General features: G+C 39.1%; 1 long non-coding RNA gene across 1 annotated transcript; it reads left to right on the forward strand.

Annotated features, from left to right (window-relative positions):
• The first annotated feature begins 58 nt into the window (after window positions 1-58).
• LOC104912690 lies at window positions 59-2,635 on the forward strand. The gene is made up of 3 exons (XR_004160978.1): window positions 59-133; window positions 754-944; window positions 1,832-2,635. It is a non-coding gene; the product is annotated as an uncharacterized LOC104912690 (long non-coding RNA).
• Window positions 2,636-11,772: the final 9,137 nt, after the last annotated feature.

Here is an 11,772-nt window from a genome sequence, read left to right on the forward strand (position 1 = left end):
CGGTTACAGATAGCCAATCACACGGCACGAACAAGGAGGCGGGTGAAGCGATGAGCAAGCAAGTGTAGGTGCGGTGCGTGGGGGGGGGCAGCGTGAGGAGAGCGGCGGGCGGGAGGAGCCGAGCGCTCTTGAGGTGGGCGTGCCGCTACTTATGGGGATGCTGAGGGGCAGCGGGCAGCTAGTTGGGCACGGGGTAGGAGTGTTTTTCTATGTGCTACTACTAGGGCTTTGGGCTCTCTTAGTAAGAACCAAACGTATTTGAAGCATCTCCTGGTAGTCCTCGTTACAGTATCTCTTCTTGTTTGGGGCACCTCGCTGTGACCCTGTCTGTTGGCCCAGCAGGATAGTTGGGTGTAAGTTACAGTTATGGAGGATGTTTGCATAAGGAAGATAAGTGTAAATCTTTCTTTTCCCCTAGCTGTACTGCATAAAGTTGGTGTCCTTTATTTTATGAAATCCTGTAATGTGTTACAGTGATTTCCAGTATGTGGCACTAATACCCAAGGCAGAGTTGGTGGAGGAGGATGAATTAATTGCAGTTGGGAAAGGTGGTTAAGAAAAATGGATATTAGAACACCAGGGGACCTTCCTTCAGCTTGTGCTTGGGTTTTGTTTTTGTAATGGTTCATCACATCCCTGGGTAACTGATGCTTAGGGGCAGATCCTGCTCTTCACAAAGCAGCTTCTGATGGATTTGTGTGCCAGACACAAAGATAGTCCTCTGCTACTTCATTTTCTCTGTAACCTTTGCAGCACTGAAGATCCCCTAGCAATGCCAGCAGAAGATGTGCTGGAGTACAGAGGTGTGGCTGTGCAGCATGGGGAGAGGGCGTTCCTGTGTGTGACCGATCTTTCCTGCAGAGCAACTGCTTGGTGCTGATAGTGAGAACTGGAAGGCAACGTGTGCTGGAAGTCTTGCTGATATCTAAAAGCCTCAGGATTTGGTGAGCACAAAAATAATAAGTTAAATTTGTGCGAAGAAGCCTGGAAGATTTGGGGAGGGAAATTTGAGCTGTTAGCTGCCTCAGTCTTTCTTTTTTTTTTCTGTGCCTTGCACTTATGTCAGCACTTACATCAGTGCAGCATCACCACTGTGCAGATAACATTATGCAGTGACTTTGCATTTACTTTACAACAGTGTGGCTGGCCTCACAAAATTCAATGCAAAAGACAAATAGACTCCAGGATCTTTTTTTTGGCTTACAGAGATGTAAATCTAAGATTATTTCATTGAATTTTTGCAGGCTATCCTACCTAGAGTTCTGCCACCACTGCACATAATGTAACTGAATACCTTTGTTTTATTTCTTTTTTTTTTTTTTCATGCTTTCCTCAGAAACAAGACTTATGAAGTCAAAGCATATGGAAGCATTGAATGTATTTTATCTATGTTCCTGCAGTGATGTAAATGGCTGTGGTATTTCAGTAGGAGTTGCAGGGGTAGATATAGTACAAACTATATCTTCATGGTAATATCACATACTGATTTACTGTATGTGCCATTATATTTAGTAACTTTAGAATTAGATATTAAGAATCATTTTAAAAGTCAGGTATGAATCAAGACTCCTAATTATCATGCTTGCTAATAAGGAAAAGTTAATTTCATCAGTGACATGAGGATAAAGTTGAGCTTTCTGATTATTGCCTTGCCTTTCCTTTAGATTTCATTAAGATGTAATTGTTTCAAGCAAATATTTTTAGCACGTGTTTACACATAACAAAGCAACACTGAGAGTGATGTATATGTGAAACCAAAGCTGAACAGAATTATGTTTCTCAACATGCTGCGTTTCCTCACTGAGTTGTTGTTGACCTGTTGTTTATGCAGTGCCATGCAACTGACAGTCAACCTTCAAGGCTGCAGTTCCAGTTTCCAGGTTGTGGCAGAAGTCTAGCTGTAGCAGTAGCTTACTCATAATGTCTGTCATCTTCCTCGTTTGTTGATTGCGAAATGCATATTAAACATTTTCTTATTTTCAGAAGAGGTCTAAGATGTTTATGTGAACTGAAAAATATCAGTAGATGCAAAACAACCATTAATACTCATTCACTCAAGAGCTTTGTATGACCTCTCAGCTTTCTGCTTTCCTTGCTAAAGATTTTGGGTACTTTGTTTTATTAAGACCCCTATAAGGAAGAGAAGTATGAGAATAAAGAGCTAGAACAAAAACTAAATGCAAAACTCAATGAGCATTTAGCATAATCTCAGCATTGCCACACCTTACCTTTAGGCCCTTACCTCAAGCTTGAATCTAAGCCGAGTTATGTTCTGTATAAAATGTACTGAAGACAGACACTTAAAAACTAGATTTGTGACAGCGTTGCCACTTGCATGGGAACTGAATAATGGCCTGAACCACTGATTGAGCACCTGGGGAAAGGACCCCATCAGCCCTGGGAGTACAGGTGAAGGCAATTCATCTGTGTGACTAGGAGGGGTGGTGCCTGTCTGCACCTCTCTTAGACCTCATTTAAGGTCTAACTGTCACTGAGGAAGGATCTGTTTCTGGAGATTGCTCCTTGGTGAAGCTTTCCCCTGTGAATCTAGAATCTTCTCATACAGGTGAGCAATCTTCTTCCTTTCCTTCATAGCACCTTTCTATTGTGCTTGTCTTTCTGTAATCACATCTCTGTTGTAATGCTTTTCCCCTTATATTGATCTGTCCAATTGCTATGCCACTTTACAGGGTCTTTGGGTTTAATGGTCAAAAATAACAAGAAGAGATGTCTGAAATCTGTCTGCGTCTTCAGCCAGAGAGTCACAGAATCCTCTTTTGGAGTTGGCGTGTCTAACTTGTCCTTTTGTAAAAGGATTCATGACTCACTCTGATTTTAGAACATGATTGAAGGAAAAGGTGATGGTGTTGCTGTTAGTATGTAGTCAACTTTGCATCACCAAGAGATGGCTTGACTTATTCTTGGAGTGGAGGAAGAGGGAAAACATGAGAAGGAATGCTCAGATTCCAACTGAGTCTGACAGGAATAGTAGGAACTACGATACACTGGAGAATGGGAGGGGGGAAGGGGGAGGCAAAGTAAAACAACCACCATAATGTTAGTGCTACTTTATTTTTCTGAACCTTAAGTGGTTTCTGTGAAACCAAACTAGAAGACTTTAGACCACTTGTTCTCAGTGTAGTATTTATTTGCAGAGCCAGCTTAGGCATGAAGCGGTGTTTGTCTGGAACTGGAACTGAGATAAGTTTGCTGGGCTAAGCCAGATCTGGCCAGAACCAACCTAAATGAGTCTGTATGGCTTTTCTCAAATGAGTCCCTTGTGTACTGATATCTCATCTGGCTCAGGTCTGGCAGCACTTTTTCATGCTTAGAACTTGGTCTGTAGTCACTTTGGATTCTTGCAGGGTTTATTAGCTTGGCAGCAGGACCAAACCTGAGCTGGCTTAGTACATCTCATCTGCACAAACAAATCTACTTTCAATTGGGTAGCCAACTTAGTCTGGTAAACAGAAGATCTTTGTATCAGCTGAACCTTACCATTGTGCAGGAGCATTTTGATTCCTTATGCTTCTCACTGCCGGAATGAAGGCTTGGCCGCAATAGAGCGTGTAGCAAGGAGCACATCTCCCATTTCTTGGGCAGGTAATCTGTCTTTAGCCTCAGAAGGCTCAAATTACTGTTCCCAGAGTCGGAGGAGGGTGCTGTGTTGTCTCAGTATTAGTTTTGAACTACGATACCATGCAACTTAGAATAATGGTTTTGTGCAGCCAGAAGTAAGGAATCCAGAAGTAAAAACTTGTTTTTTTTTTTTAACAATCAAGAATGCAAGAGAAAGAGAACTACCTAGCGTTATGGAATGTTGAATAGAACTAGTGTGGGCAAGCCTCAGATGTTTTTAAGTTAGTGCATTTAAAGAACTGGATTTGTGCTGCCATTTGACTGCTTCTACAGGTGATAAGGTTGTAGCATAAGTTGTCTTATGGTATTTGAGAAAATCTAACCCACTTAGAACAAACTGCATGACTATCTCTATCCTAGTTAGATATCTGATCAGATTTTGCTTTTCAAGATGCAGAGAATTAAAAAAACAACAAAAAAACAAAAAACAATACAGCCAGAGCAAGTGAGGCTTTTTAAACTGTATTGCTTGGAGACTATTTTCAATTGCATTTTTACATATACCTTAAATATGCCCCCAAGTGTGTACTAGTGCTTTCACACTCACTAGTGGATGTGCAATCCTAGGTGCTGAAGATACATGTAGCAGTTCAAGTCCTGAGGTTGCATCATGTATCCCAAGCGTGGCTGGATTGACTTGGTAGCTGATGGTTTGTCTGAACTACCAGCTATGGAAGGAAGCTATGGAATGCAAATGCAGCCATGGTTGGTGACCTGTATGACTTTTCCCTGTCTTGTGCCAGAATGAATGGACTTGCCACTGTCCAATCGTGTTGGAAAAACTTGTTTTCCATTACCCGGGGTTCTCCAGTTAAGATGGAAGTCACCCACTGGAGTATTAGGACACAAACTTGTCTCTCAAGAAGCTGTAATCTGAGTCAAAAAGCGCTAGACTACCATGGTGGAATTGGAATAAAGGTGCAGCAAGAATAAGTAATTACTAGTTTTGAATGCATCTGTGCTAAAGTACAGACTGACTGTGACTTTCATTAAAACTGAATACTAAAGGATATTAACAGCGACATGTTCATATTCAGATGTTTGCTTTTTCTGAATGTTGGTACTTTCTGTTCTTTAGTTTATCTTGCTGAGTTTCAGTGTAATATTAGTTAAACCATGAAAGCCAAAGAATGCTAAAGGCCTATGGTTTCTGCTACTGAAGAATGCTGTTATCTTTTAACATAGGCATCCTTGACATGAGCTAGTCCAGCTGTAATATGGCTAATGGAGAAGTGCAGGGATAGCAATAATGAGTTTGGAATCATTTCACAAGACATGTCTATCTGTCAAACAGACAAAATATATCTTTTGTCTTGATACTCAACGGTGTATTGTTCAGAATCGTATCAACCTTGGAAAGAAAAGTCATCCTTCATCCTTCCCGATGTCTTAATGACACAGCACTACAAAGGCCTTTATGTAAATAATGTTTGCTGGGGTTTTGTTAGACTTGACAACATGGCTGACGTGCAATGTCTTGAAATGTTTGCAAGACTCTGTGACAGTGCCTCCTCCTAAGACTCATTCAGAAGCCATGTTCTCTGTCTGCAGCTCTGCACCAGTCGTCTCCTCCTTTCCTTTCACTGACTGGATTTGTCCCTATTGTGCTGCCCAGTGCATTCATGTGAGTCAGTCTCATGTGCTGAGTCAAAAGCAAGTTGCTGTGGTTGAAAATGATTAACAAAGATTTACAAAGCTTTTTTTATACTTAAAAGCATTTTATTGTCTTTTAGCTAGTAACTTCTTATGTGAAACATGCCCAGGACAGGCTGCATTTGTTCTTGAAAAGGTAAGCTTTGTAATACCAAGGGTAAGATTTTTGTACAGCCTGTGATAATAAATGGAAGGTAGGTGAAGTATGTACAGAAATCTAGGCTCAACTGCAAAACACAATTGTGGAAAAGAATTGGAGGGTTGGATTTGGACCATGAAAGAAAAGATTTGAGAATCACAGAGCATGCATTGGCCACAAATGTAGTGGTGAACTTTGCCTTCTATGGTTTCTAAACATGCAGTGGTGCTTTCTGTCCTTGTCCGACAAAATGTAATAGCAAAGGCAGTGTTGTACTGGGGCTTCACTTCGCTTAAATCAAGATATTTCTGTAAGTTTTAACACAGTAGAACATTTGCTCATATGATGTCAGTGTTTTAAATAATTAAAAATCATTCTATTCAGCAAGTAAATAAAATACATGTAATAGACCACTATCATCTTTTGACTATCCTTCCTGTTGATTACTTGTCTTATCATAAAGTTTACTTACTTGCAATGGCTCATTCAGCTGTTTTTTAAAATCATCATGGTACGAGTAGTTTTGGAAAATTAATTAAAATGAAGCCCTTGCTTATGTAAAGCATTTCAGTGACAACACTGAAAGTACTTTTTAAAGAAGTTAGCATGTTTATTCACCTTGGGGAAAATAATTTGTAACAGCTCATCCAACAAGCTGGTAGTACAGCTGAGAATTTCAGTCTCCTTAAATGTTAGCTCATACCCCAAAACCATGTAAAATTCTTGTGTGAGCAAGCTGGGAATTTAAAGCCTGTCTCTCCTCTTCTTCAAGGACTCCTAGACATGCATCCATCTAAATTTCAATGAGTGCTAAATTTCACTCCAGAAAACTTTAACTAATTGAATTTAGACAGCTAGATACAGAAATATCCTATCTGCAACTGCTAGCTACTTAAATTTGTTTTATTTCAGATTTGAATTGGGGCCAAGTTCAAATATATCTAATGTGTTTTCATCAGCTCATCAGAAAATTCAGTTGTCACAGTGAAGCCATTCCCATCCAACTTGTGCATAATAGCTAAGTGGTTAGAGCTCACTCATAGCTTCAGCTCTTCATATTTCATCTCAGAGGAGAACGGCCTTTCCTTCAGTGGGAAGAACGTAAGACAATTTTCAAAGAGCACACCAGAAAGTGTTAGCACTCAGATCATTTAGAAATCTAAGGAGGAGTGAGTAAAAGGGTGTCTGATCCTGCATTGTATTTGGTACTATACTCATACTGTGTGGAAGATGACTTTCTCCAATTTGTTATCCCAAATTCCTTTGTTTTTATTTAATAGTGTAAAGAGAAGTGGTGCAGATGTTAAAACATCTCAAAGCAGGTTACTTGTTACCTTGACATTTTTTTTATCAGAGAAAGAATTAGCCACACCCAAATTTCTCTAGCTCTGTCATACACATTACAGTGTGGTCAAATTCTCTGTAATCATTCTGTGCAAAAATGTTTCTTTTAACTTATTTCACTTATCTGATCTATAGCTGGAGTCAGAAGCATATCTTCTTTAGGGGGATTATAGTTATGAATACCACCAAATAAGCCTGCTAATACATTTATTTCTAATAGCATAAGCACGAGATCTCTGGTATTGTTTGTACAAATGCATTGTTAGGGGAAAATTAGGGTAGGGGAGCTAATGTGAGTAACGTCACACAGCAATAAAAAAGTGGAAAATTCTGAAAAAATACATCCACTCTTGTCTGAATTCTACTGTGAGCTATCTTAATAGGAAACTTTGACAGAATTGAAAAATAAAAAACAGTGCTTGAATTATTAAAATCATCAGCAACCAATTTGCTTCAATTAAAGACTTGAAGATGCTCCCAGTGCTTTGATTAAGAAAAAAATTAGAAAGTTTCTTATTCATCTCGACAGGCATCTTTGTAAAATGGAAGGTCCCTGTGCTCCTCTGGAGCCGTGTAATGCATACACGAGCATGGATTCTCAGAACTATCTATAATGCATATAGAGCTTTCTGCTCTCAGTGGCTTTTTTCCCACTCTCTTTACGTCATTTGCCATTTGTGAGGGTTGCCAGGGTAATGACCAATCATCCCTGGAGAGATGCCTGCTAGTAGGGACAACATAGGCTTTCTCTTTTTTGGTATTCTGCAGTATGTATTTGAGAGCTATTCTAGCATCAAGATTGCAGAACTTTTTAGTTAGTAGGAAGTAAAAGTTGACAGAGCATGAAATAGCAGCTTACAGCCATTAAGGTAAGTGAGAATTTTTCTTCTCTTTTCTGTTTTATTAACATACTGAATGTCTGAATGCATTCAAAACACAGAGCATCGTTACAGATTTATTTTAATTTTTTTACTATAGGTGTAACCAACCTTGAAATTATTTATAGCAGAGAGATTTTACCTAATTTGAACAACAGAACCTTAGTAGTGCTGTGTATACAACAGGTCCGGATTCTATTGTTTTTCAATTGTGAATCCGAGCTACTTTCCCACCTATTCATTCACCAAATACATCCAGTCATCCCAAAAATATTTTCAGAAGAATCAATGAAAAAGAAACAAAACCAGTGTGTTGTAATGCAGATTAGACAGCACTAATTTTGTTGCCTCTAAGGCAGCTGAAAATTTCTGAGCAGTTCTGAATATGTGTATGTATGCATATAAATGTTTACTTCAGGAGAACAGGAAAACTGGAAACGTAGAGCTGAATCTTATCCTGTAAGGTGCTGAGTATGTTCAACTCCTTTAATTTTGTCAATTAAGTCGATGCTTGCAGATTTACAGGGTAACTCTTTCTCACCTACAGACAATAAATACTAGAGCCTCCAAATTGCAAATGATTTTTCTAGACTCAGTGCTACCAGCAGAAGACTGTGGTCATAAATGCTTCACAGGCTGGAATTAAGTTTTGCAATTTTAAATGTGAGGGCACATTAAAACCAATTCTCACTGAGTTCCAAAGCTTCTGCAAAGTATTTGTATTGTGTAATCTATGATGCACGAATGAAGGGATTATGGTGGTTGTTTTTGTTTTAAATGAAGCACAGTGAATTTATCTCGAGTCAAATGCATGTATATTGGTGCAGACACCTGTTTGCATGCTGCCTTCCTGGGAGAAAGGAACAATTGAAGATGTGGCTGTATTTTTCTTTCTGTAAAATTGCTAAGGTAAGAAAATTCAGAATAGTAACTCCTCAAAATCTCTGCTTGCTATTCAGTATATTCATACCTACAGATAGCTCCACTTGCTTTACATCCTGATAATCTTACATGTCACAGTGAGCACAACGTAAGACTCTAACAAAAGAAAGTATGTTTATTTCACTCTGTTTTGTGCTTATTACAAAACCATACAGTGTGAACTTGACTAATAGGGTCCCCAAGTGAAAAATACGTTTAGAGCATTTAATTTAGCATGTAAGTTCAAGCTAGTAAATTCTAGATGTTACTAAGTGTTCAGATTATGTTTATGATAGCTTTGTATTATCAGAACAACTGGAGCACAGCAGTAAGTCTGGATCCGTGTGTATGAGGGAGAACAAAATTGTGAGTAACAACTTTAGTCTGAGATGAAAATGATCTTTTCATCAGGCTGTAAGGAAAACATGTTTATTCAAAATGTAGACCTGTTTCCTCTTTCTTAAAATTGTTACTGGTTGTTTGACATCTCTTCTGCATATCACTTTTAAGCAGTTTCAGATGCCTAGTACTTATGTGGTTATAGTGGAAGGGAAAATGATCAGCAAGTTGACAGACAGTTTAATCAACATTGCACATGATTCCACCATTTTTTAGCAATCTGGGGGGAAAAAATACAATCTATTTTTGTTATTCTATGTGCTGTTTTACGACAAAAAAGTAATATGATTACAATTAGATTTTCAGATGAGATTCAGGGTAAACCTTTCTGGAGAAGATGGTGGGCAGCAGGCCTCAGAGCTTATCTTTCTGATCACCTTTTTTGTGTCTATCTGCTTCTCCATTTCCCTCTCTCTAACTTGGAAATGCACTGTGACTTTTGTGCAGAGAATAGCACTTGGAGACAGTGAGAGAGAATGACAGAAAGTGAAAGGAGAAAGCAATAACATCTGTGATGCAAATAGTTAAGAGTATGATGTCTTTCAACAACTGAGGAGAGGTATTTGTGACTGAGGAGCTGAGTGATGCATGAAACAGGTGTTCTGCAGCAGCAAGTCTGAGAAAGCATGAGGCAAAAAGGTTGGGGAATCATGAAGGAAAGCCATAGGGGTAGGTGGAACTATGTGATTTCTAGCTGTGCTTGGACTGGGAGTGCAGTAAACTCTGCCAGTGGTAGAGACTCCAGGGAGCAGGCTAGGAAGAAATAGTCTCTGGAGCATCTTGATAAAGCTGATGTGCAGGATTTGGAGTGAAAAGCTGGGGGAAGTAGGCTAGGCACTAAAGCTTGGGATGTAGGATTTACCCACCATAATTGCTGCTGAGTGGTTTGAGCCTTTTAATGCCTTGTCTGTTGCTGGAAAACCGCAGAGTGGTGAATTTTAGTTGTTTCATTTCTGAGTAGTAAGAAAAGAGGATGAAGAACTAACAACAAATTGATCCCCTGTTAAAAAGTCAGGCTTCAAAACAAAAGGGAAAAATATGGTAAATGCTAGGAAGGAGATACTTAGGAATAGGAAAACAGGTTAGAATAAAGAATGCTTGTCCTAGAAAAACTGAGACATGCTGAATAAGTGTAAGAATATCTGAAAACATCCAGTAGCCTGAGTACTTCATCCCTTGAGAAACAGAAAGCAGGTAAATATATGAAGGTGAATGAGTTTCCAAGCGTAGTGTACAGTAATACGAACCATTACTCATAATATAATATCACTGCACTGGACAGCTCAGCCTAAATCTAGTCTTTGCTGCTAGAGGTTTAATTACCCTGAGCACTGATAGATTCTTTTGTCTATGGGCATCATCTAGAAATGATGTCATCACTTCTGTTTTTTTTCCTAATGAACAGCCTCTCTTAAGGAAATACTGTAAGGGTTAATTCACGGCTGTAGTCATTAATGAGACTGTCTGATGGAATGTTTACTAATTTTTAATCTAATCTAAGTCCTATGGTTCTTGTATTTTGTTGCTGTTGTTGCATTACCTGGCCCTGATTATCCATTGCTATGAACAAGTGCAGCTCTCTTACTTCAGTGATCTAGCTTCTGGATCACAGTTTTAAAATTCTGATGTGAAATGTGTGTATGTATGGTGTTGGAGAAGTAATTTAATTGCATAGACTTATATAGTGGCACCAGAAGGCACAGGAATAGTTATGATAGGAATTTGATTTTTTTTTAAATTGCCACTTACTGACATTTTTAAAGAGGAGTGGTGAAATTGTTTTATCATCCAAAGCTGCAATCCAGAAACATGCTCTTTGCATGGGCACAATAAAGGCACACAGGAGGGAGGCTACTGTTGTTTCACTAGGAGTATGCGTGATCTTTAAATTTAGCATGTATATATTGATACTTTCCAGAGTCTCTTATAAATTGGACCTTAAGGTTTACTTTGAAGAAATTAGAATCTTTTTGCTTAAAGCAGAACTGGTTAACAGATAATGGGCATTTAAATTTGTTTTACCAAAAGATTTCAATTTGTACTTCTAGTCCTGTTGTCACATTTAGCTAGAGTTTCATTGCAGGTCTGTAGGCTTTAAGGTTCAGGAGACACAGATGCTTTCAAACATAGGATTACTTATTCCATTTATTTACTGTGTAATGGTGGACAAATTCATTTAACAGTTTAAGAGTTGCTTCATATATGTAAAGTGGGAGTAAATAGACTTTTCCTCATAAGACAAAGGATGTTATCTATTACTCTTTGTGTAAGCTTTTGAATAGTCATCGTGTTCAGGTCCTAATTACTTAAACGTGCAAATTATTACAACTTGCAGCCCTCAGAGATCCCTCCAGTTCATCTTGTTTTTCTAATGTAGTTACAAGGTCAACTTGAAATAATTCATATGATTATAAGAACTTGCATGAAAAACTTTCCTGGAGAGCAACTGTTATCTGGTGATAACAGCAAATCAAAAGAGCTCTTTGGGAAGAGGCTACAGTCTGCCTCACACGAGCAGAGTGACTCAGTAGTTCACATTTGCAAAGAAGTGTTCTGCAGGCCCTGCAGACATGGCTCTGGGGGCTCACTGCAGATGCTATTACGCACTCCAGCGAAGTTCCCTGGTACTGCATGTTGCAAGTGATGCTGTCAGACACGATCCAGGCTTCCCTGGAAGTAGGAGTGACCCCAAACTGATGGCAGTGCTCATGCTGCAGGCCATCACCCCTCTGATTATTCCTCAGTGCCTTCACATGGCTCTCGTTTGATATGCCTGATGCTGAAGCTGAGTATGGTGTG

This window comes from Meleagris gallopavo, chromosome 11 (assembly GCF_000146605.3).
Source record: "Meleagris gallopavo isolate NT-WF06-2002-E0010 breed Aviagen turkey brand Nicholas breeding stock chromosome 11, Turkey_5.1, whole genome shotgun sequence".
Lineage (NCBI taxonomy): Eukaryota > Metazoa > Chordata > Aves > Galliformes > Phasianidae > Meleagris > Meleagris gallopavo.